At 44.5% G+C, this 24,461-nt stretch overlaps 1 protein-coding gene and 1 long non-coding RNA gene across 2 annotated transcripts in view; both read left to right on the top strand.

Moving 5' to 3' along the window:
* ADRA1D (adrenoceptor alpha 1D) overlaps positions 1-24,461 on the top strand; it is a 135,811-nt gene that overhangs the window by 83,145 nt on the left and 28,205 nt on the right. The gene's annotated exons all lie outside the window — the stretch shown is intronic.
* Positions 7,853-8,342, top strand: LOC120990470. Its single transcript, XR_005776422.1, has 3 exons — positions 7,853-8,038; positions 8,080-8,110; positions 8,255-8,342. It is a non-coding gene; the product is annotated as an uncharacterized LOC120990470 (long non-coding RNA).

Consider the following 24,461-nt stretch of genomic DNA (forward strand, 5'->3'; position numbering starts at 1 on the left):
AGTAAGCTCGTGTCTTCCCATAGTCAACATTGCGGAAATATCACTGCATTCCTGCGCTGACTGGGAAAAAAATAATATGTTCTGTGGTTTTGAAAACTCTGGTCTGGCCTGTAAATATATCACATACTAAAGAAAATTATGTGATTTAGGTCTCATGCACACGACCATAATGTGGGTCCGTTTCGTATTTTTTTGCGTATCGCGCTTGGACCCCTTCATTTCTACAGGGTCCCAAAAATTGCAGACAGCGCACGAATATTATCCGTGTGCTGTCCGCATGTGTGTGGCCGTTCTGCAAATTATAGAACGTGTCCTATTGTTTTCCGTTTTCCTTGTGGTTTCTCAATAAGTATTTATAATCTCTTAAAGGCATAGTCCTTTAGAGGGGTTGTCCGGGTTCCTAGATGAACCCGCACAAAACCCCTTCTTCACCCAGGCAGCCCCTTTGAGTTAAAATGCTCTGATGCTCTCCCTTGCTTTGTATCGCACAGGACAAGGGCTGTTTAGATTATATTTTTACACTACTAGGCAGTGGCTTCCACCGGTGACGTCACTGGCACTAATAGGCAGGCTTTAGCGCTGGCCTAGCCTGTTTTACAGGCTAGATCAGTGCTAAAGTCCGCCTATTAGTGCCGGTGATCTCACCAGGCTCACTGCTAGGTGGAAGCCTCCACCTAGCATACCCGTGGTGATACCGGGTACGTCACCGGATCTGCTGAAAAAGCCCTTGACCTGCACGATTCAGCACAAGGCAAGGAAGAGCATCGGAGCATGAAATCCTCCGACGCTCAACTCAGAGGGGCTGCCTGGGTGAAGAGGGAGTTATGTCTGGGTACAGTTCTGAACCCGGACAACCCCTTGAACTATATACACTCCATTACACCAGTGCAAAAAGTGACCTACTTGATCCAAGGGAGATGTTATAGGCCTGCAGGCCCCATGTTCTCATGGATGGTCTCTTCTATCTTGCAGCACCAGTGCATCTCCCAGGCTCCTGCAAAGTCAACTTACATATCCCCTGATTCTAGGGGCTAACGCCAGGGCCAGGTTCCCCTCTTCAGGCCCTGCAGCACTAATCTTACATTTCCTAGCTGCTTTCCAAACAGACCTGGCTCTCTAACCTGATACTTTGTGGCAGAAGGGGAATACTTCTCTTCCAGTGCTCTTCATAAACTCATCTGTAACTAGGTGTGGTTGGTGGCCTTGTGTCTACGTTGGGAATGGTTTGCTTAGACCCAGCTGTTTCTCCTGCAGTATCTGCAGCTGTCCTCTTCAGTAGCACACCTGCAGGGATGAAGAATCTCTCTCCTCCTGTTCTCTGTGGGCCATTATTGCATATGCAGTATCTTTTGGTCACTTTTCCCTAGCCAGGGACTTTAATTCGGGTCATCTTCAGGCCCTAGGTGCAAATCCTGACTTGGGCCTTCTCTTCTTGCACATGCCTAGCAATACTTGGCACTAGTGTGCCATTTCTGAAGCAGATACAAGTGGGAGAGAGACTCCTTCTCCTGCCACCATATCTCTTATCAGTTCCCTCTACTGCAAGACCAAAAATCCCTCTCCTCCTGAATGGTCTTCATCTGCCTGCTGTAGTGGCTGGATTAGGAAAACGTGGCTGTTCAAAAACAGTGCCATGTCGTGTGTAATATTGCAAATTAGTTTTGATGAAGTGAATGGCACTGAGCTGTTGTGCCACATACAAACAGCGGAGAGGTGCGGCACTGATCCAAAGCAGCCATATTTACTTAATCCTGTGCAGCCCCTTTAATCACTTGAGGAAAAATACTGGGAAAATATGGGGTTTTCCATGCAAAAAGTGGGAACTTGGCAATGGACCACTACTGGAAATGTTTATTACGTGGTTTAGCTTAACAGAAATCACGTTTGCTCAGTGACTCATTGCCAAATCTCTGTTTTCGCAAGAGGTTGGGGAATTTGGATGTTTCGTATCATTGCCAAATAATACACTAAGATTCCAGATAAAATAAGGACAAGGGGCTAATTTGAGGAATTGGTGGATTTGTTCTGGAAGTAAACAGAACAATAGACTGGACTTGGGAGTAGGTCCATGTTCATGCACGGTCCACGGTCATGGAGCTGGTCATTTTGAGTTGAGGGCAGGGTTGGACTGGCCCACCAGAGTACCAAAGGATCCACCATTGGGCCAAGCTCCGACAAAAATGTATCCCTAATAAAACAGGGCCCTTAACATCCTATATACACAAAGGGTGTGCCCTCAGAATAATTTCTTCTGGTGAGCCCAAAGGACTTTAGTCCGACGCTGGGTGCGGGAATATCCCATTTCGATTCACACAGTCCACTTTATGTTCTGGATAAAAGTCCCATGTCCTTATGATCATGAACACGTACAGTACACTGGGATTTCAGTGGAATAATCAAACAAGAATTGTAAATTTTAAGATTTCACTATGTACTGTAGCTCTCACCCACAATTGCCCCCAGGCTCCAAAAATGCACCTATCTCAGTAATTCATAATGTAAATAGCTCTGTGTCCAGACTGTGAATGGGACAGCTCTCTCTCCCCCTCTCCCAGCATGAAGTCCTAGCACAGGTCCTAGTTTAAAAAAAAAAAAACTTGGCTGCTTTTGGCTGTTTCCACAGTTTCTGTGTTGTATCACAGCTCAGTCCCATATACTTCAAATGAATACCAGACACAATACGTGGAAAGACCTGGCACTGTTTTTGGACAAAAGCAACCAATGTTTTTGTAATCCAGCACAACCATGTTTGATCATGTATTATAATGGCATCTCCAAGGTTCAAAATTCTGTGGATGCTAAAAGCTGCCCTACATATGGTCATCTAATATGTTAATGCTTGAAAGTAGGTATAAATTGCTGAATGCTGATCATGTAATTTGTAGATTCTGAAAACTATGGGACATTTATGCCCCTACTACAATTGGACTTATGCATTTGATGTGTATCAGCCGACCCTACCGATTCTGGCAGGACTGGCTGACCATCTAACATGAATGGTAGCCTCCCAACAGCAGATTTTTGGTTTCCATATACCCGATCCTTTTGTTTTCAGGAAGAATAACCTTCCCTAGAGATGTCTGGCAGAAGCGTTGTCCACTAGGGGTGCTCAGATGGATAGCTGCTACGCTTGACCAGCCTACTACAATGTGTAAAAAACATGTTGTCACTACTTTACTGCAGAACTTGTGAAAAGTTTTGGAAGTTGAATCTGCTTGACATTGACAAATACCGTAGGTGTCCGGCAGCTCAAGACCTCAAGACCTTGTTTTATAAATCCCAAGAATGTAAAGTATACAGTGTGACTATATGGTAATGACCCTGTGTTCTCAAATACGTTCTTCCGTATTAACGTATTTCTTCTATCTTCTTCAAAGTTCAGTCACCCCATTTATTTCCAGAGATGGAGAATGCAGCAAAGGAGGAATTTTTAACATTTATACAAAGTGTTTTCATATCTATTCGACCCTTAAATCTATACTTGAAGTCCTGTACGGCAGCGGATGGCGGAGAGCGAAAGTTTCCTTATCGGACAATCTTTTTCAGATACACTATTTATACTTCTTCATCTATCCGTGACCTGAAACCAGTTTACTCTCTGTCAATTCTCGCTCTAGGGCCTTTCTTGTTTTAAGGAAATGTATGTAGTAAATAATTGAATTAGTTGTAATGGAAGAACAAGTCTGAAGACACTTTGACCATCGATAAATGTTGACGGGTGAAAGTCCTTTATGTTGAGTTGGCCTTTATGGTGGACCATCCTAAGCCGGAGGGCATCTGCTCATAAAATGTTAAGCAAACATACATATACCGGTAATCTAAACTTCCTTGCTCTATCTTCATAGTATGGACTACATAATGCACTGTTAGCGTCTTGTAGACAGGTTGACATCTAAGAAGGCAATGCAAGGTTCTTGCAACTGTAATGGGTCGTCTCGTTTGGCGTTCATCATGCAATTTAAACCCTTGAACTGCAGTATTATTTTATTAGCCATGTTACATATGACATCCATATAGAGAATGGAGAGAAATGGGAAACAGGTGGGATTTGGGAGCCAGATGTAGAGACAGTGGGGTCATGCTCCTCACTAGGGTAATAAATATCTTGGCCAGAGAAGTGGATCAGTTAAGACAACAAGTAGAGCAAGAAATTGTCTGAGTTCCTTTCATAAGGAATCATTTCCAGATAGATTTATAAGATGTCTTGGAAAGGAATTTGGGGTTATATTGGAGTGCATCAGTGAATGGATGCTGGGAGTAGCTATTGGGGGTGTGCAGCGGGCTATTAACGATGCTGGGGGCCTCTTCTACAGGTGTTATGAGATTTTTTAGAGTTTTTGTTGTGACGCCAGTTGCATTTCAGCAAGTCCCCCTATGTAGAAGGTGATGGTGGAACCCAGGTGTAGGACTGCCAGAGTGGTATGAGGGTTGCCTATAGTGTCCCTTTAGGTGCGGAGCTTGTCACGGTGCTCCTACCTGGATATCCAGAATCCCAAGCGTGGTCGTCCGAAACAGTGATAAAGGGTTTAACATTTGAGGGATTTGGTAGAAGAAGTGGAGTCCAGACTTTTATTAATGTTGAACACAGCTTTACTTGGCATAAATTTTCATCAGAGAACAGTATTCCAAACTTTATCTTGGTTATCAGCAGATTTAGGCTTAACTTCTGGCAGGCAAACACATTCAGCTCTGCTACATCTGTACTCTCTCAGCTCTGCTATGTTGGCTGGAATAAAAAGAAACTTTTCCTTTCTCTTCTGCTGTACTTAACTTTCTGTAGTCTGACTCTGTCTGTATCTGTATCTTTCTCTTTATCCAGGGAATCTTTCCTCCTGGCTCAGAAGCTTTTTACTTCTCCTCTTTGGCCTAGCCGAGCAGACAGTGCTCTGCTGGCTGGCACACAGCCATTCCCTTACAAGGGGTAAGCTGGACACAACCTCTCCCCAAGATGGGGTAGGTTAGACTGACTTCTGCAGGCTCGTCCAGGAGGGACGAGGGCTTTCTGCTTCCCCAACAGGGGGTAAGCTACTCTGCCTCTCACTAACATTGGACTCCTCCCTCTCTAGAGAGGGCTGGAATGGCTAGAAGGTTCCACTCCAGGGAAACTAGCTCTGCCACTGTTGCCGCCATCTGCTGGTGAACCAGGCACATAACACTTTAACAGTCATTTACAAGGAAATATATATACACATTATGAAGGACATGATATTAGATGTACAAAATGACACAGGATGCACCATTAAAGATAGTGGGGGCCATACAAAGGTGGTAATGCCGCTCTGGGGCGTTAAAGGTGCAGAGGCTGCCGTCTGTCATTGTGTGAGCAGGTAGTATTTCCATGTAGCTACACGGTGGGCCTCCAGGATGGATTTTACTGGTGGGTCCATGGTACCCTAGTCCGACATTGGTGTGCCCTGTACAGTGCCAGTCATAGTGTGTACCATACAGTGCTGGATCCAGAGTGCTTCATACAGGGCCAGCCACAGGATGTCCCATGCAATATCTGCCAAGCTTCCTGTTGCCAAGAAGAATGCTCCACTACGTACCCTTTTTTTTAGTAAAGCGCCACTTTGCCAGACATAATGGCCCCCTTGGCAGAAGCAATTTACCCTAAAAGGCAGAACAGCAGCACATTGCTTCTTTGCTATTGTTTTTCTACATGTCACAGGAAATCATCATTTTCCTTGGATAATCAGATTTACATTGCAAGATCTACAAGACCAAATATCTAGAAATCTGATTATTGGCCAATGAAGGCCAAGATGTAATGAGGTGACCTCTAACCCAAGCTTTTGAGAAAAGCCAATAGCAGAGGAATTCTTTGCATTCAATAAAGATGATGTCAGTCCTAACTTGTGTCTCTGAGTCGGTGATCGCAGGTGATGCTTACAGAAAATCACCATCATTTGGAGCTTTGATAAATCCTTAGATTAGCTGCGGCAATCAGACAGATATCCAGATACTTCCCCCAATGTCACCCTATGTTCCAGCTGAAGCTATTATGTGTCTGCCCTGTCATCCATGATTATCCTGTATACTGACACTGGAGCGAACTGAGATTTAGGGAACATGAGAATTCAAGCATCTGGGCTGCATTTAAGATGTATCAAAAATATTTTAAAAAGAAAATGGGTTTAAAGCAGCATTCCCACTGCCTGGCCATTCTCTACCCTAACATCTGCCCTCTGGTGAGATTCAGGAGGCCTCCATAATCATTCATGGTCGTCCAGTCATGCCAAAATTGGCAAATTCTGCCTAATGTGTAAGGCTAGCCTAGACATGAATGGCACATTAACAGGGTGGGCCACCACCTATCAAGACACCTATCAAGACACCAAGGGTCCATGACCCATATATTTTATTCAAAGTGACTCTCATTGTTCAGTTTTACCAGTCTAATCAATGTTGAGGAGATGTCCTTGCACATGGCTCTTTCCATAAAAGCTTACGGGAGTTACAGAAATAGCAGAGCCAGTATAGTAACTGGCATAGACGTCAAAGGAAGCCAGTCAAGAAACCCAAGTGCTCCTGAAAGGCAGAGGTCGATCATTCTTAAGGCATTTTATGGAAAATGCACAAGATACTTCAGATGGGAACACCCCTTTAATAGGTTTCTTGGAACTTGTTGAAAATAAAAGTGTCTCACTTCCTGGTACATGCCACCACAATAACCCAATAGCAAGATGAGAAGGTCCAATATGGGAATATTTAATTGGTTCTTCTCATTTTTTAAAAGAAGAGGCTAGATCCTTGGGCCTAGTTGATCTTTGATCTATCCACTGATTTGTATTTTTTAGTTTTGGTGCTTGTAGAGGGGAGGTCCTATGGAAGTTAACCCCACCCATGAGGAATGGAGCTCAAAATCAACCCATGATGTGCACAGTTTGGGGCTAAGTACTGTAAATATTTCCATTTGTACTTTATGTCTGTTAATAAGAAAAGAACAGCTTAGTCTAATTGACCTGCGACCATCTAGTGCATCAAGTGGAAAGAATCTTCAGTTGTGTTTTCAAAGCAGTTTACTATGTAAGCAATCATCATTCTGCTGGAGGACAAAATATATAGAACAATGCCACGCAATACATATTTACAGCAAAGAGAAGATCTAGAGATAATACTAGAACCCCTCTGAACATAAAAACTCAGCCAGAGAGGTTGATCCGTCCTTGAGGTCTCAGACAATACAATGACTACCCTGTAATATTCATCGATCTAATTGTGATGCCCAATGCCTGCATTTGTAATCACTCTTCAGTATTGTCTATGGCAGTGGTGGGCAAACTTTTTTGTCAACTGAGCCAAATATCGCCAAAACCACGATTGATTGTTTTGAGAGCCACATTTTTAAAACCTAAAATATATAGGAAGGAAGCGCATGCTGAAGTGAATGGGTATATGATGTGGGCTGCACACGGCCATGTGCAGCCCACATCATGGACCCATTCACTTCAATGGGTCCAGGATCCGGGATATGAGTGCTACAGAGTGCTTCCGTGGTACTTCTGGCTGTGCCTCCGCACCGCAAAAAAGTAGTGCATGCACTACTTTTTTGCGGTACGGGGCACAGCCAGAAGCACCACGGAAGCACACTGTAGCACTCATATCCCGGATCCTGGACCCATTGAAGTGAATGGGTCCATGATGTGGGCTGCACACGGCCGTGTGCAGCCCGCATCATGGACCCATTCACTTCAGCATGCGCTAATTTTTTGCGGTGCGGGCAGTCGGATGCGGATCGCGAACCCCATTCAAGTGAATGGGTCCGCGATCCTCATGCAGCTGCCCCATGGTCTGTGTCCGTGCATTGCGGACCGCTATTTGCGGTCCGCAGCACAGGCACGGCGCCCTTACATTCGTGGGCATGAGCCCAGAGTGTGTTTTTACATACTTTTATATGTACTTTCTTTTATTTGGATCTTGATTATTATTTCATTTTATCTTTATCATTTTTTACTTTTATTAAACTTGTCTGCAGACATTACTTTTGCTGTTTAAACACATGCCAAGTAAATGCTGATGCCAAATAATTGAGTCACCTGTAGAAGGAGGTAGAAGGAGGTACACTGACTCTGAAAGGAGGTAGAAGGAGGTACACTGACTCTGAAAGGAGGTAGAAGGAGATACACTGACTCTGAAAGGAGGTAGAAGGAGGTACACTGACTCTGAAAGGAGGTAGAAGGAGGTACACTGACTCTGAAAGGAGGTAGAAGGAGGTACACTGACTCTGAAAGGAGGTAGAAGGAGGTAGAAGGAGGTACACTGACTCTGACTTGTAGCCTGCAGCGGTGTTCTGTCTCTGGCAGATTTCACTGCCCGGGACGTTTTCAATACCCCTCGTCACTTCCTCCTCGTTCTGACGTCTATTAGGAGGTGCGTACTGCCGCCCCCATACTAGTTATCTTGCCTGTGGGACGCATTTGCGTTCCACAAAGCAAGAGAGGGCGTGTCTGCTAACTAGTTTTAGCGCACGCGCATCACAGTAGGCCCTACTGTGATGCGCGTGCGCTTGCTTTGTGGAACGCAAATGCGTCCCACAGGCAAGATTCGATTCCTCTGTAGTGCAGGATGGGTCGCCGTGGGAAAGAGCCGCATTGAAGGGTCTAAAGAGCCGCTTGTGGCTCGCGAGCCGCACTTTGCCGACCACTGGTCTATGGACACATTCTCACTAGTTTCCATAGCTCCTATAGACTGTAATAGAGACCCACCATAAGTTTGGGGATATCGATGTGGGGCATTGGGTCCATTAGAGGCTGCTGTGTGTATGACATGGTTGAGTTACTAGATCACAGCCCTACTAAAGAGAAAACCTCTTTAAGAATTCACTTATATACAGTATTTTTAGGGGTTTCTGAAACATCATCCATTGGCTAGTGTTGGGATGAAATAGATCACACGGGTCAAAATCTATTACTTTCCATCATGGCACCTTCCATCCATTTCCATTGTCCAACTTTTTTGCCTGAAATGCCTGTGGAGACTGATGTGGGGCTAGAACAAAGCGTAGGGTCCCATTTTGTTAAGAGGCTGTCCATCCTGAGTACACGCCCCTGACTAAAGTTGTGTAGTGTTAGAATCATTTTTGCAGGAACTTTTGATGGAACTAATCCATAAAATCAGGGCCCATAGCATGTTGGGTTATTTGCTATGTTTCTTCCTATTCCATCATGGTTGTGCTCCACTTTCATAATTTTAATCTCCAGTTTTAGAACCAGTTTTTCAGTCCATACAGTGCACATTAGAGACAGCAGCTTTACTGCTTTGTTCTTAGAGACATGGGCTACATCGTGCCCCAATAAAAGCTCAAAACAGATAACTACTCACTGGAGTCTCCTTATCTGCAGGAACATCTAGGCCAGCTTTTATTGTATATTAAAATACAGGCCAGTGAGCATGACACGGTCGTTGAGGCGCCCTTGTGGACTGGAGACAAGTGAATTTTTGTGTACTATACATAATACCTCGAGTATACAGAATATCACCTGATTTCCCACACTGCTGCTTCCACACTCTAATTTAAGGACATGAAGTGATACATTTGATGCACTGCTTCTAGTTTAAGCCCAGCAAAGACTTTCTGTGCTCCTGAATCATGTACAGTAACCATGTGCAGCCGTATTTTTTCTCATGGGGCTTCTTTTTGTGTAACTTGGTCACTTAGACAGCCCACCTCTTTCTCCCATCTCTCTCAGGGTCTACTTGTTTTACCTGGTTATCAACTTTGTTTGGTCAATTGCTATGCAGTTGTTTTATATCTGAATCTAGGTTTAGTGATCGTCTAATTTCTGGTTGATAAGAGTAGAGCACAGATTGTTGAGCACAGATTGTTGAGACCGATATTGATTTTTTAGGGCCGATACCGATAATTTGTGATCTTTCATGCGGATAGCCGATAATTTATACCGATATTCTGTGAAATTTCATTTTTGAAAAAAAAATCCTACACACATCTGCTGAAAATGAATATTTTTATTGTTAATGTGTAGTTTTTATTTTTTTTTGTAAATCTTTCTTTTTTATTTATACTTAATATTTTGGTGTTTATTTTTTACTAACTTTTAACCCCCTTAGGGACTAGAACCCTTGTCCTATTCACCCTGATAGATCTCTATCAGGGTGAATAGGATCTCACACTGTCCCTGCTGCTCTGTGCACACAGCAGCATGGAGCTTACCATGGCAGCCAGGGCTTCAATAGCATCCGGGCTGCCATGGTAACTGATCGGAGCCCCAGGCTTACACTGCTTACACTCCATCGGAGGAGGAGGGGAGAGGGGACCCTGTGGCCACTGCCACCAATTATTAAAACTGGGGGGGGGCTTGGGTGGGGGGTGCACTGCGCCACCAATGTTTTTCATACAGGGTGGCTTGGGGGGTGCACTGCGCCACCAATGAACATAAATCTCTCATTTATTCATATACAGGAGGCGGGAGCTGGCTGCAGAATCACATAGCCGGCTCCCGACCTCTATGAGCGGTAGCTGCGATCCGTGGCACCTGAGGGGTTAACTACCGCAGACCGCAGCTACCACTCATAGAGCTCGGGAGCCGGCTATGTGATTCTGCAGCCAGCTCCCGCCTCCTGTATATGAATGAATGAGAGATTTCTCTTCATTGGTGGCGCAGCGGCCACAGCCCCGCCCCTTCTCTTGTCCTCCTCCCTCACATTGGCGGTAGCGGCAGCAGCATATCAGGGGGGAGGGAGACACTGCTTCCTTCTCCCCTGTGCTGCTGAGGGAACACAGAGAGCGCTGTCAGCAGCGCGATCTGTGTTTCCAATACGTTATCAGAATATCGTCAAAATAGATGCCGATAACGGTCAAAATACTGAATATCGGCCGATAATATCGGTAAAACCGATAATCTGTCGATCCCTACTATTTATACCCAGGTCTCACTTCAGTTTGTGTGTCAGGTATAGTGCTTGCCATGTGTACTTCCACTGAGTTAAGTTTGTTTTTCTGTGCATTCTGGAATTTGTAGTTCCACGGAGTCTAGTGTGTTCAAGGTGTTTGGAATTTGTTGCTGTGCTATTGTAGTGTCTCGGCTGGTAAGATTTCAGATAAGGTTAGTTCAGTGCATGGAGGCTGTTCGACAACATAGTCCCAATAGGTTCATATACCTTCTTTCCAAATTAGTTCTCCTCCAAAATGCAGAAAACGGTCTCTCTAGTGCCACCTATAGGTTTTCTTCTCTCCACAGAAGAGCTAATTGCATTCTTTTCCTACATCAACTGGATCTCCACAAGCAAGAGTGTCTTCTCTTTAGGAGGTACACTGGTGTACAATTTAGGACTAAAGCACTGTACCGTGGAGCTGTAGAAGTTGTATATATGGCCCAGTGCTGTACACAGAAGAGAAGGAGATCCATAAGAAGCCCCTATGATGATGCCTGATTTTGCTACACAGGACAGAAGGGCCTTGCATTTCTTTCTCATCCATACTCTTTTCATGACCCTTGGGTCAATTTCTCACCACTTGTTTACTGACAGTGTATCTTGAGCCTTAGAGAGGAATCCTGCACAAGTTCTCACCACCTAATAGCAAAAGGAATAACATCAACTGGGGCTGGGCTCCTTCACTCCAAGGGTCTCATAACAGTAGTATGATCTGCTGTATGCATGCATTCCCTTGCACCATTGTCTTAGAATCTAAAGGATGGGCCAGGACTCACTTCACTTGGCCCACCTGTTCATCTATAGCATGATACTCAACTGTGCCCTCTAGTTAAACTTTCATAGAGCTCACACATTTCAAGTCAACAGGTTTCCCTTAATGTATCCATAGCAATGTATATATATACACTAGGTGACAACCGTTATGGGCAGTGTCATGACTGCTCCCAGTGGTTGTCACTAGTGTTAATCGTGAATATTCAAATCGCTAATTTTATTCGCGAATATCGCCACTTCGAGAATTCGCGAAGATGTAGAATATAGTGCTATATATTCGTAATCTCGAATATTCTAGATTTTTTTTTTCGTCAGTAACCTCCCTTCTTGCTTGTGGGCCAATGAGAAGGCTGCGATATCTTTGTCAGAGCTTAGCAACATCCCTAGCAACCAATAGGAAAGCTCCCTACCCCTCACTATATAAGAACCTCCCCAGCAGTAGTTTTTTGCAGTTCTGAGAGAGAGAGCAGTGACATTGCTGTGCTCTGTGCTTTATTGTGTCATTACATTAGATAGTTAGTTAGTTAGTTAGTTAGTTAGCTTATATATATAATACAGATAGTTAGTAGGAGATAGTAAGTGTAGGTTATATCCTGATATAGTGTAGCTGATAGGTTCCAGTGCAGGGTGTTAGGTAGTGTGATAGGGATTACTGTTTCTCTGCTCTCCATACATACAGGCTACAGACATAGTGCTGTGATGTCACAACAATACTTAGTGCACCAATCAGTAATATGTAGTCAGACCTGCTAAAATGTGAAGTTGCACGTATTACGCAAAAATATGCGCATTATTAGAGCCGATTTGCACAATCGCGAATACATTGGAGCACTCTAACTGCATATAAAGCTATTGTAATGTTCTGCCGTGCCAACCATTTTCTCCAGTCTCAGGAAACTTCTAGCAAATTGAAAAATTTCGCTAAAGTGACCCACGCCTGTATTGTGCACGCATTACGCGAATATTACATTGCCGATTTTCGCAATCAAGAAAATAATCGTGAATTCGAATATCACCCCTACAGCTCATCACTAGTTGTCACCCAGTAAAATCAGCTGAACGGAATATTGAAGGACTTCTCGCGAGTAAAAGAAATGCCCGAGAGCTGAAAGTGACCGAAACAGTTCACCTTATCCATGTTTTTGATGGGCAGATTTATATTCACTTTGGAGGAGTCAAGAAATGTGTTCAAGGAGAAGGAGGGGGAGGTTTAATCCAGCGCTGACATATTTTTTGGCTCAGGGTTTTATTTGAGACAGCCATTTTCCAGCCTTGTCAAAATAACCAATGACTGTGGTGGCCTGACCCCTCGTCATGGAGACAATTGTCTTCTGCTATCTGTAAAGAACTATTTCCCTCGGAGCAGTCACAATTCATTTGTTTTATGATGGAACGTCTTTGGTTCTGCTCGGATTTTGAGGTGATTTATGATGTAGTAGTTTTGGATACTGTCCCAAGATATGTGTATAATGCTTCTGATAGCCCTGGAAGAGTGAAGTGTCTATATGTAAAGCGAAGGAGATGTCAGTAGCCTGAGAAGAGATCTGGGTATCGTTCCATTCACATCGCGAGAGCACGTACTCCATATTTTTATGTAGAGAACTGGCTAACTTTCAGATTTGAGCATTATTAGCTGCATGATATAGCATAAAATAGCTTGAGGCCCCAGTAAAATAGTATGTGAGTAAAGTCTGGGATTAAAGGCTCTGCGCATTTGCGATTTTTGCTACAACCCGGCCAAAAATGAATTGTAGTGAATATCCACCAAATATGGCATCCTGTGGAGTACAGTAGGACCCCATAGGCTTGTATGGATGACTTAAAGCCCACCCACCAGCAGGATCAACTCTGTTAAATCTGGCATACTGCATGGTAGGGTTGATCCTGCCAATTAAAATGATACCTGTCTTGTGAAAATTGGTTGTTGCGTTCCTGAAAAAGAAAGACTTTCATTCTGTGTACTTATGAGGGCTTCCATGCACTGAGGGGTGTGGCCAGCATTAAAAAGCTAGTGCCCGCCCCTCAGTGCACTGAAGACCTAATTTGCATAAGGAATAAAATGTCTTTTATCTTGGGAACGTCACATCCGATTTTCACAAGACAGGTGTCATTTTAATCAGCGGGATCAACCTTATACCAGACTGTGTGCCTGCTTTAATAACGTTGATCCTCCTGACAGGTGCTCCTTAATACAGCTCTATACAACGTGGCGGTTGTATGAGCACTGTAACGACTGCTTTGATTGGGGGGGGGGTCAGTGACAGACCTATGGAAAATTGCAGCTGATTGGTCAGATTTATGAAAACTACAAGAAAAGCAGCCTTTGTGGCCTATAGCAACCAATCACAGGGCTGCTTTCATTTTTCCAACACAGAACACAAAATGAAAGCCTTGCTGTGATTGGTTGCTGTGGGCAACAAACAGGCAGTTTCATAAATCTCTCCTAAAATTGATTTCGTTGCCCATAGCAACCATTTAGAGCACAGCATTCATTTTTCAAGATAAATGAAAGCTCTCGCTTTATTTTATGGCTTTATGGATCTACGTGTATTTTAGTACAGAATATGCACATATTATGTGTGAAATATGCCCAAAAACCGTGTCCCTTTCATTTCAATTGGAAAAGCCGTAGTTCATACAGTGCAAACTTCTACGCCGCAGATTTAAAATCCACATGGTGAAAACACAAGGATTTCTTTTCAGCCTGTAAAAAATTTCTACTGAACATCCCCTTATGTATCACCCCAATTGTTCCATGCAAACTCCACCCTGCTATGTCGGTAAATTTTAAAACCTTTGGGTCGCCTATGCCTACCCCCTTAGCCCTGACTACGCAGGTATTTCGCCATTTGCGAGCCAGTATCACACTTACCAACTTCGTAAACGACTGCCCACCTATGGATGAAATTTACATACCCCCCACCCATTTTGGCCCAGGACAGCCCCCATTTGCAGAGACTGTCTCAGAAAATTAGGGTCAGTCCCTGGCAATATGGTGGTGCGTGGCGTCCCTATGAGTCGCCATACCGCCATAATACGGTGCGTGATGTAGCACGCCATGACTTTTTTCATGCAGAGGTTATAGTGTAGGGCCACCGAATTCTGTGGGCGCTCTTAGTCTCTGTTCACACACATCTGTGATATCCGTATAGTATATACACCAGCTCTTAATATACATGCTGCATGTATCCATAGGGTTCTAATGGAGGTCAAAACAGTGTCCATTCAGCCTCCGTCTGGGCCGATACTTCAGCATAGTTGCCCACTGTCCCGAATTTTGCAGGACTGTCCCTGGGAAATTTGTGCTGTCCTGGGGCGAAAATGGGTGGGTTACCTCAAAGGTGGGACCGGGGCGTTCCCAGGGGCGGGGCCTAGATGCCCACGATTTTACCGACTGAAATGTTGGTAAGTATGCATCAGTATACGGTAAGCAAAACCCCTATGGAATAGCGCCGTAGAGAGCTCTATTCCATAGAAAGATAGTCAGTAAAAAGAAGTATACGTTAATCATAGAACCCTATGGGGGGGCGTAAATTTCACATATACGGCATGCCATATGCTTAAAATGGAGGCCATAAAATGTGATATGTATGGGCCACTTTCACATAGACCCATGGATTTGCTATAAAGTATATAACAGAAGTCAAATTATACCGCGTCATGGCAAAATGTCATTCTGCGTTACGGAATTACAGGGAAAAATTATGGGGGAGATTTATCCAAACTGATGTAAAGTAGAACTGGCTCAGTTGCCCATAGCAACCAATCAGATTCCTCCTTTCATTTTCCAAAACAGCTCTGAAAAAATGAAAGGTGGAATCTGATTGGTTGCTATGGGCAACTAAGGCTACGTTCACCCTTGCGGCAGAGTGATCCGGCGGGCAGTTCCATCGCCGGAAATGCCTGTCTGATCCGGCAAAACGTATGTCAACTGATGGCATTAGTAAGACTTAAGACTTAAAAATGCCTGATCAGTCAAAAAAATGCATTGAAATGCCGGATCCGTCTTACCGGTGTCATCCGGCAAAACGGATCCGGCATTTAATTTATTCACCTTTTTTTGGTCTGCACATACCGGCTTTCCGGTATTTTGATACTAATACTAATACAGTCCTATGGAAAAAAATGCATTCAGGCAAGTCTTCAGTTTTTTTCGCCAGAGCATGCTACGGTTTTCTCTTTTGCCTGATCAGTCAAAATGACTGAACTGAAGACGTCCTGATGCATCCTGAACGGATTACTCTCCATTCAGAATGCCTGGGGATATACCTGATCAGTTCTTTTCCGGTATTGAGCCCCTAGGACAGAACTTAGTGCCGGAAAAGAATAACGCAAGTGGGAAAGTACCCTAAGTCATTTTAACTTGACATCAGTTTTGATAAATCTCCCCCTATGTTCTGTGATACTGAATATAATTTTGTGCAATTATTTCTCTATTTTTGTGAAACTAATTTTTATTTTGTGGCTCGTAAAATATCACTACAAAATGTACCGGCCCTAGGGTTGCCACCCGACCGGTAACTCCATGGGCCAAGCCGGTATTTTAGTGCCCCTTCTAGTGAAGGTATTTTTCTTTCTACTGGAAATAATAATTGTTCGTGTTCCTACATGAAATGTTACTAATGTGCCCTTCCATTGTGGAGCGCTCTTTAGTACAGCCTTTAACTCCCCTGCCTTGTGTTAAAAAAAAAATCACCTCATCCATGATGGCGACGGGATCAGGACCTGCACTCCAGTGTGATGACGTTTCACAGCATTGACTGGAAGCAGCAGGACCTGCAAAACATCATCAGCCTGGGGCGCAGGTCCTTTCCTGAGCTTCCAATGAGCAGAGTGTTCACCGAGGCGTCATCAAATGCATAAGGTGAGTTTTTTTTTGAATAAGCAGAGAAGGGGGCATTATTTATATTGGGGGGCATTAATGGGGTCATTAGTAATTCCGGGGGGCACTAATGGGGGCATTACTATTGCTGGGGGGAGCTAATGGGGGCATTATTAATTCTGGGGGGCACTAATGGGGCATTACTATAACTGGGGACACTAATGGGGGTGCTATTCTGGGGGGCGCTAATGGGTGCATTATTAATTCTGGGGGCACTAATGGGGCATTACTATAACTGGGGACACTAATGGGGGTGCTATTCTGGGGGGGCTAATGGGTGCATTATTAATTGTGGGGGCACTAATTCTGGCATTAATGTTACAGGGGGCACTAATGGGGCATTATTAAATCTGGGGGCGCTAATGTGGGCATTAATATTACTGGGGGGCACTAATGGGTCATTATTAATTCTGGGGGGCACTATTGGGGGCATTACTATTACTGAGGGCACTAATGGGGGCGCTATTAAATCTGGGGGGCACTAATGGGGGCATTAGTATTACTGGGGAACACCAATGGATGGCATTATTAATTCTGGGGGGCACTAATGGAGGCAATTAACATTACTAGGGAGCACTAATGGGGCATTGTTAATACTAGGAGCCACATTATGACATAACGACCTAACACCCCATGTTAAGCCATGCCCCCACAGCCACACCCCCTGTTGGAAAAGGTGGCAACCCTAATCGGGCCCCATAGCTATGGCCACATTTCATTGAACTTTTTTGCTCGTTTATTCTGTCAACTTCTAAAAAGGAGAAAGGATGTAGTAACTCCTGGCCTCTAACGTTGAGTGACACAGAAGCATTCCTTCCCCTCATGTGCTTTGTACCCATAACATTGCCTGTAGTATATCTTCACCTGTCATGGTCAGGTGGAAACCATCTGTGTGTCAGAGGTGTCCAAGTAGAGAAGTCATTCTTAAAAGGAATGCAATGTCAAGGGTGAAGCGCTGAGGAAGAATGCAAACCAGTGCATCATTGCCACAATACCGTGTGATCGATTATTGACTGGAAACCTCAAAACCATACCAGTCAACCTTCCCAGAATGTCCAGCAGGCTCTTAAACGTAGTGGTGACCTCTCGGAAAAGTTGTCATTTCAACCAAGTACTACATACTGACCAAATACTCTCCCGATTCCTGCAGTCCTTCTCACTTTGAGTACCTCCACAGACAGAATCATGATGCTGTGTGAGGAAGAGCCCTGGAGTAAAGAGGACTGCAGGACTGAGAAAGGGCCAGTATCTGCAGAGGCTGGTCTGGGGCCTGTATTTATTTAGGGAGTCTGGTCTGGGGTCTGTACTTGACTGGTATTTGTAGTTGTTTGGGGGTCTGGACTAGAGACTGTATTCTTAGAGGACTAGTCTAGGATCTGTATTTATTTAGGAGGTCTGGTCTGAGGTCTGAATTTGTTTAGGGTCTGGTCTTTGGTCTGTATTTGTTTAGACGTCTAGTTTGGGGTCTGTATTTATTTAAGAGTATGGTGTGGCAGCTGTATCTATTAAGGGCTCATGCACAAGCCAGTATGCATTTTGCGGTTCCTTAGCTATGATCTGGTAATGTAAATGTCGATTACCCGATGAACGAGCGAACACAAAAATCCTCATTTCCCGACAGCAGATTGTGCTGTGTAAAGGGACCTTTAGGGTCTTGTCTGGAGTTTGTAGTTGTTTAGGGTCTGGATTAGGAGGTCTAGGCTAGGGTCTATATTTTTAGAGGATCTGGTCTGCGATCTGTATTACTTTAGAAGGTCTCGTCTAGAGTCTGTATTACTTTAGGAGGTCTGGCCCAGGGTCTGTATTTATTTAGGAATGTACCGGTAATCTATGATCTTTAATACTTTAGGTCTGGTCTGGGGTCTTTATTTGTTTAGGGTTCTTACCTGGAGTCTGAATTTCTTTAGGGGTCTGATCTGGAGTCTGTATTTGTTTAGCGGTCTGGTCTGGGGTCTTTCTTTAGATGCCTGAACTACTGTCCTTGTTTGTTTAGTGGGGTCTTGGTTTAGGTCTGTATTTGTTTAGAAGTCTGGTGTATGTACTGTATTTGTTGAGGGGGTTTGGCGTGAGGTCTCTGTTTCGGGTGGTCTGGATTAGGGTCTGTACTGATTTAGGGGATTTGGTCTGGGATCTGTAATTTGTTTAGACGTCTGATCTACAGTCTTTTTTTTTTTTTTTTTGCTGGAGTCTTTATGCATTTAGGGGTCTTGTCTGGGGTCTGTATTTATTATGGGGTGTGATGGGAGGTGTCGTATTCACTAATTATGATTCAGATGCCTTCGGTTGAGTACATGTTCTATCTAAATGAGTGGGGCATAGGTTTGGCTACTTTCACATTCGCGTTTGGTGCGGATTCGTCATGGATCTGCACAAACGCATCCGTTCAGATAATATAACCGCGTGCATCCGTTCAGAACGGATCTGTTTGTATTATCTTTAACATAGCCAAGACGGATCCATCTTGACGGATCCGTTTTCTATTGTGCCAGATTGTGTCAGTGAAAACGGATTCGTCCCCATTGACTTACATTGTGTGTCAGGACGGATCCGTTTGGCTCAGTTTTGTCAGACGGACACCAGCGTGTCTGCCTCCAAAGCGGAATGGAGGCGGAACGGAGGAAAACTGATGCATTCTGAGCGGATCCTTTTCCATTCAGAATGCATTGGGGCTGAACTGATCCGTTTTGGACCGCTTGTGAGAGCCCTGAACGGATCTCAGAAACGGAAACCAAAACGCCAGTGTGAAAGTAGCCTGACATATTTCTATGTCTCTTATATTTTTTTGACATTCAGGAATCTAGAAAAGAGAGAGCCATGGCGGCCATGTTGATTGTCTCACAGGTTTCCCATAAACAGATATATCTAAAAAACAACTCAAAAACATACCTGCTTACAGTCCAGAGTGAACTGGGCCACGAAATGGCGGGGCGTATGCAAAGCCCAGCCTCAAGGTGGTGGTTTTATGAGTTTGGTGCATTATTGTGGGCTCCATGGGGCAGCTGAATTTTACTTTTCACATGTGGGAATGTTCTTTAGAAGGTATCTGTCACCACTTTTACGATGACCTTCTGAGGTAGTGGCAGACATGGAGGCATCTACACTATACTAGGTGCCGCGCTCGTGAGGAAGGAGTCCGGCGGTGAGTCCTCAATATTCATTAGCTGCGGACGAACCCCGCTCCCTCCTCTGACTGACATCATTCTCCCTATCCACAGGGTAGAGAGGTAGGGGGAGGCCACCACTGATGAATACAAACTGTAGAGGTCACACATCAGCGCGCCCTCACAAAGGGCATGATAAAGGTAGATTCCCTTTAAGACACATCCAAACGTCTTCCATTCCTCCTGAGGTTAAGACGCCGTGACAAGTCAGCTCTCAGGACGTGGCAAGGACTTGTTAAGTTTTCTCAAGGTGACATGTTCACACTGTTGGCGGCGAGCGGTCGGAACAAGTTGTGCTCATGTCTACCTGGTTTCTATTATGTTGTGTGAGGAGACAGGAGGCCGCGGCACATGTGCTGGATTATCACTACACACGCCGGGGATTTCTTCCCGGGAAAGTGGTAATTTAATCCGGCTGTAGATGATCCAGACAGACAGCGCCTCTCACATCCGTATTTATGAAGCCTTGGGAAACCCTCCAGCTGTGATCATGTGGAGAACAACCTGAAGGTCTTATATATAGTGTTGAGCGAATCGAACCTGGCAAAGTGGAATTCGATCCGAATTTCAGGAAAAATTTACTGTATTTTTCGCCCCATAAGATGCACCCCCCCCCCCTTCCCCAAAAGTGGGGGGAAAATGCCCCTGCGTCTTATGGGGCGAATACTAATCAAGCGCTTCCATTATGGAAGCGCTATTAGTACCGGTGGACCGGGAAGCGGTGAAAGCGCTATACTCACCTCTTCCTGGTCCTCAGCGCTCTGATGTGAAGGCTGCGCACATGTGAGGGTGCGTTGTGACGGACCCTCACATTGCGGGCGTTGAGGAGCGGCGGCATCTGGAGCAGGGAAAGGTAAGTGTTTTCTTTATTATATTTTGGGGCTGATGGAGGCACTGGGGGCTGAAGAGAGGTATATGGGGGCTAAAGAGAGGCATATGGAGGTTGAAGACAGGCATATGGGGCTAAGGAGAGGCATATGGGGGGTAAAGAGAGGTATATGTGGGCTGAAGAGAGGCATATGGGGGGCTAAAGAGAGGTATATGTGGGCTGAAGAGAGGCATATGGGGGGCTAAAGAGAGGCATATAGGGCTAAAGAGAGGCATATAGGGCTAAAGAGAGGCATGTGGGGGCTGATATGAGGCATGTGGGGGCTGATATGAGGCATGTGGGGGCTGATATGAGGCATATGGGGGCTCTTATCTGAGGTCTTGTTGGGGGTCATTCACATTGGGGTCTGAGCTGAGGTCTGATTGGGGGTCTGATCTGAGTCTTATTGGGGTCTTATTAACATTGGGGGTCTGATTGCTGGACTGACCTGAGGTGTAATTAAAAGTATTTTTTTCTTATTGTCCCCCTCTAAAACCTAGGTGCGTCTTATAGGGTGAAAAATACGGTAATTTACCGCGAAGCCGAATCTCCTTGCGCTTTGTGATAACTAATCGATTTTCCCTGACATGGTGGTAAAAATTCCTGAAATCATACTTACCTCATCCATTTGAGCTGGAAGAGGCTGCTGCAGCCATCTTTCTTGGAGCTCCCGTGCAAGATCTCATGCGTGGTGACATATGACGTCACCACGCTGGCCGGATCTTCAATTAAGATGACCGCGGTGGCCTCTTCGTGCCCAAATGGATAAGGTCAGTTCAATTTATTTTATTTTTTTAAAATATCCCCTGAAAGTCCTTAATAGAGAGCTCAGATGCCGCCATCAGCGCTTCGTGATGAAGCAGCCAAATCGAATTTTTGAGAACTACGCTCATCTCTTCTTATATAGATAGGTCAGAAGATGACATCGTGGGACCCTGTAAGGCCAGGCCTACTGCTGTCAAAATGAAAGGGGTCAAGAAGAAACAGCGCCACGCCTGTCTGCAGGTTGTGTGCGGTACTGCAGCTCAACCCCATTTACTTCAATGAGTTGCAAAATTAGACACAGCCCCTGGACAAGGATGGAAGAAAGCAGTCATGATTTTCAACTCCTTAAAGGGGACACCATGGTCTATAGAGAACAAAAAAGGGTAAAGAAAAATTAAGGGACTATCCCTAGTTTCCGAGCAGGTGGGCAAACAAGCTCCGAAGATAGGGGAAGATGGGCAAAACCATTGCAAACTGGATACACTGTAGCAAACCTTCAGCTGTGAAACACACAGTATTAGATCATGGCGTGTTTGTAGCCTCCGAATGGAAGTTTTCATCCACTGACAGCAAGCAGTGGAAAGTGGTAATTGGCATTTACACCCGGAGGCTAAAATTCTATGTAAAGCTAGTGCTTTAGACAGCTGAGGGTCTGTTATAGTTGTATTCAGTCTAATCAGGACTCAGGGAACTGAAAGCCTAGACTCCAGCGTGATACTTTTACCTGCACTGATACATTGTAGCAAACTATCAGGACGGGAGAGGTTTGTGCTGACTCTGAGAAGTATTATACCTGTAAAGTATTTCAGCCTCCTGAATGTGTTCATATACTGACAGCAAGCAGAGATCCTGAACATGAGGAATTTCAAGACAGAGCTAAAGGAAAGAACTTGCAGAACTGTTTATTAGACAATCATTACGTTCTACTGACATACAAATGGAAAGCCCCTTTAATTTCCAGGCAGACCCCACCCTAGTAAATGCTATAGGATTATATTTGCTGGGGGTCCGACCATCAAATTTTGGCAATTTAAGGGACTGAGGTCCCCTAAGTTGTAGAACATTGCTCATGACTCACTGCTGTGCAAGGAACTGCATCACAGATGTACATATGTGAGGCCTGTGGGGGTCTGAGGCCGTCGGACCCCCAGCAACCGAGTTTAAGCAGCAGAGATGAATGGATTCTAATGGATTGTGCCAAATGACATCCTCAGCTCTGCTGCTTCAAACAAAATGAGCTCTTCTAACAATTCATCTCGGCAGAATCTACATATGGTATGTACACTTTGTCAGATATAGTGGAGCTGGGTTTGTCATGTGGTATAACTCATGGTTACTTTGTTTTAAGTGGAATTTTACATGGGACTGCAGTCATATATATATATATACATAGCCTGAGTCTCTGCACAGCTGCTGCCCAGGGCGCTGCAGAGCTGGCGATCTCAGCACATGGCGGGGTCACAGGGCACAGGGCAGGCAGCAGAGTGGTGAGATACAAGATGGAGATGACAGGGCCTAAGAGGGTGACAGAAGGTAAATTAAAAGCAGCTGCGTCAGTCTTCAGATCCTTCATATCGAACTCTCAGCAGCAGCTTTTACTGTGTGTTCTCCAAGTCCCTACCTCTTATCTCACTACAGTCCTATAACCAGTCTATACCAAGGAACAGGATCGTCCCAATACATAAGGATCAAGGGGGGTCTGTCCAACGTGGAGCACCAAATTGCATTTTGCCAGAACAGTATTCTGTACTGATCCTGAGTTACATCCTGTATTATACTCCAGAGCTGCACTCACTATTCTGCTGGTGCAGTCACTATGTACATACATTACATTACTTATCCTGTACTGATCCTGAGTTACATCCTGTATTATACTCCAGAGCTGCACTCACTATTCTGCTGGTGCAGTCACTGTGTACATACATTACTTATCCTGTACTGATCCTGAGTTACATCCTGTATTATACTCCAGAGCTGCACTCACTATTCTGCTGGTGGAGTCACTGTGTACATACATTACATTACTTACCCTGTACTGATCCTGAGTTACATCCTGTATTATACTCCAGAGCTGAACTCACTATTCTGCTGGTAGAGTCACTGTGTACATACATTACATTACTTATCCTGTACTGATCCTGAGTTACATCCTGTATTATACTCCAGAGCTGCACTCACTATTCTGCTGGTGGAGTCACTGTGTACATACATTACATTACTTATCCTGTACTGACCCTGAGTTACATCCTGTATTATACCCCAGAGCTGCACTCACTATTCTGCTGGTGCAGTCACTGTGTACATACATTACATTACTTATCCTGTACTGATCCTCAGTTACATCCTGTATTATACTCCAGAGCTGCACTCACTATTCTGCTGGTGGAGTCACTGTGTACATACATTACATTACTTACCCTGTACTGATCCTGAGTTACATCCTGTATTATACCCCAGAGCTGCACTCACTATTCTGCTGGTGGAGTCACTGTGTACATACATTACATTACTTATCCTGTACTGATCCTGAGTTACATCCTGTATTATACTCCAGAGCTGCACTCACTATTCTGCTGGTGGAGTCACTGTGTACATACAGTACATTACTTATCCTGTACTGATCCTGAGTTACATCCTGTATTATACTCCAGAGCTGCACTCACTATTCTGCTGGTGCAGTCACTGTGTACATACATTACATTACTTATCCTGTACTGATCCTGAGTTACATCCTGTATTATACACCAGAGCTGTACTCACTATTCTGCTGGTGCTGTCACTGTGTACATACATTACTTATCCTGTACTGATCCTGAGTTACATCCTGTATTATACTCCAGAGCTGCACTCACTATTCTGCTGGTGCAGTCACTGTGTACATACATTACATTACTTATCCTGTACTGATCCTGAGTTACATCCTGTATTATACTCTAGAGCTGCACTCACTATTCTGCTGGTGGAGTCACTGTGTACATACATTACATTACTGATCCTGTACTGATCCTGAGTTACATCCTGTATTATACTCCAGAGCTGCACTCACTATTCTGCTGGTGGAGTCACTGTGTACATACATTACATTACTTATCCTGTACTGATCCTGAGTTACATCCTG

The sequence above is a fragment of the Bufo bufo genome, chromosome 2 (assembly GCF_905171765.1).
Source record: "Bufo bufo chromosome 2, aBufBuf1.1, whole genome shotgun sequence".
Classification (NCBI taxonomy): domain Eukaryota; kingdom Metazoa; phylum Chordata; class Amphibia; order Anura; family Bufonidae; genus Bufo; species Bufo bufo.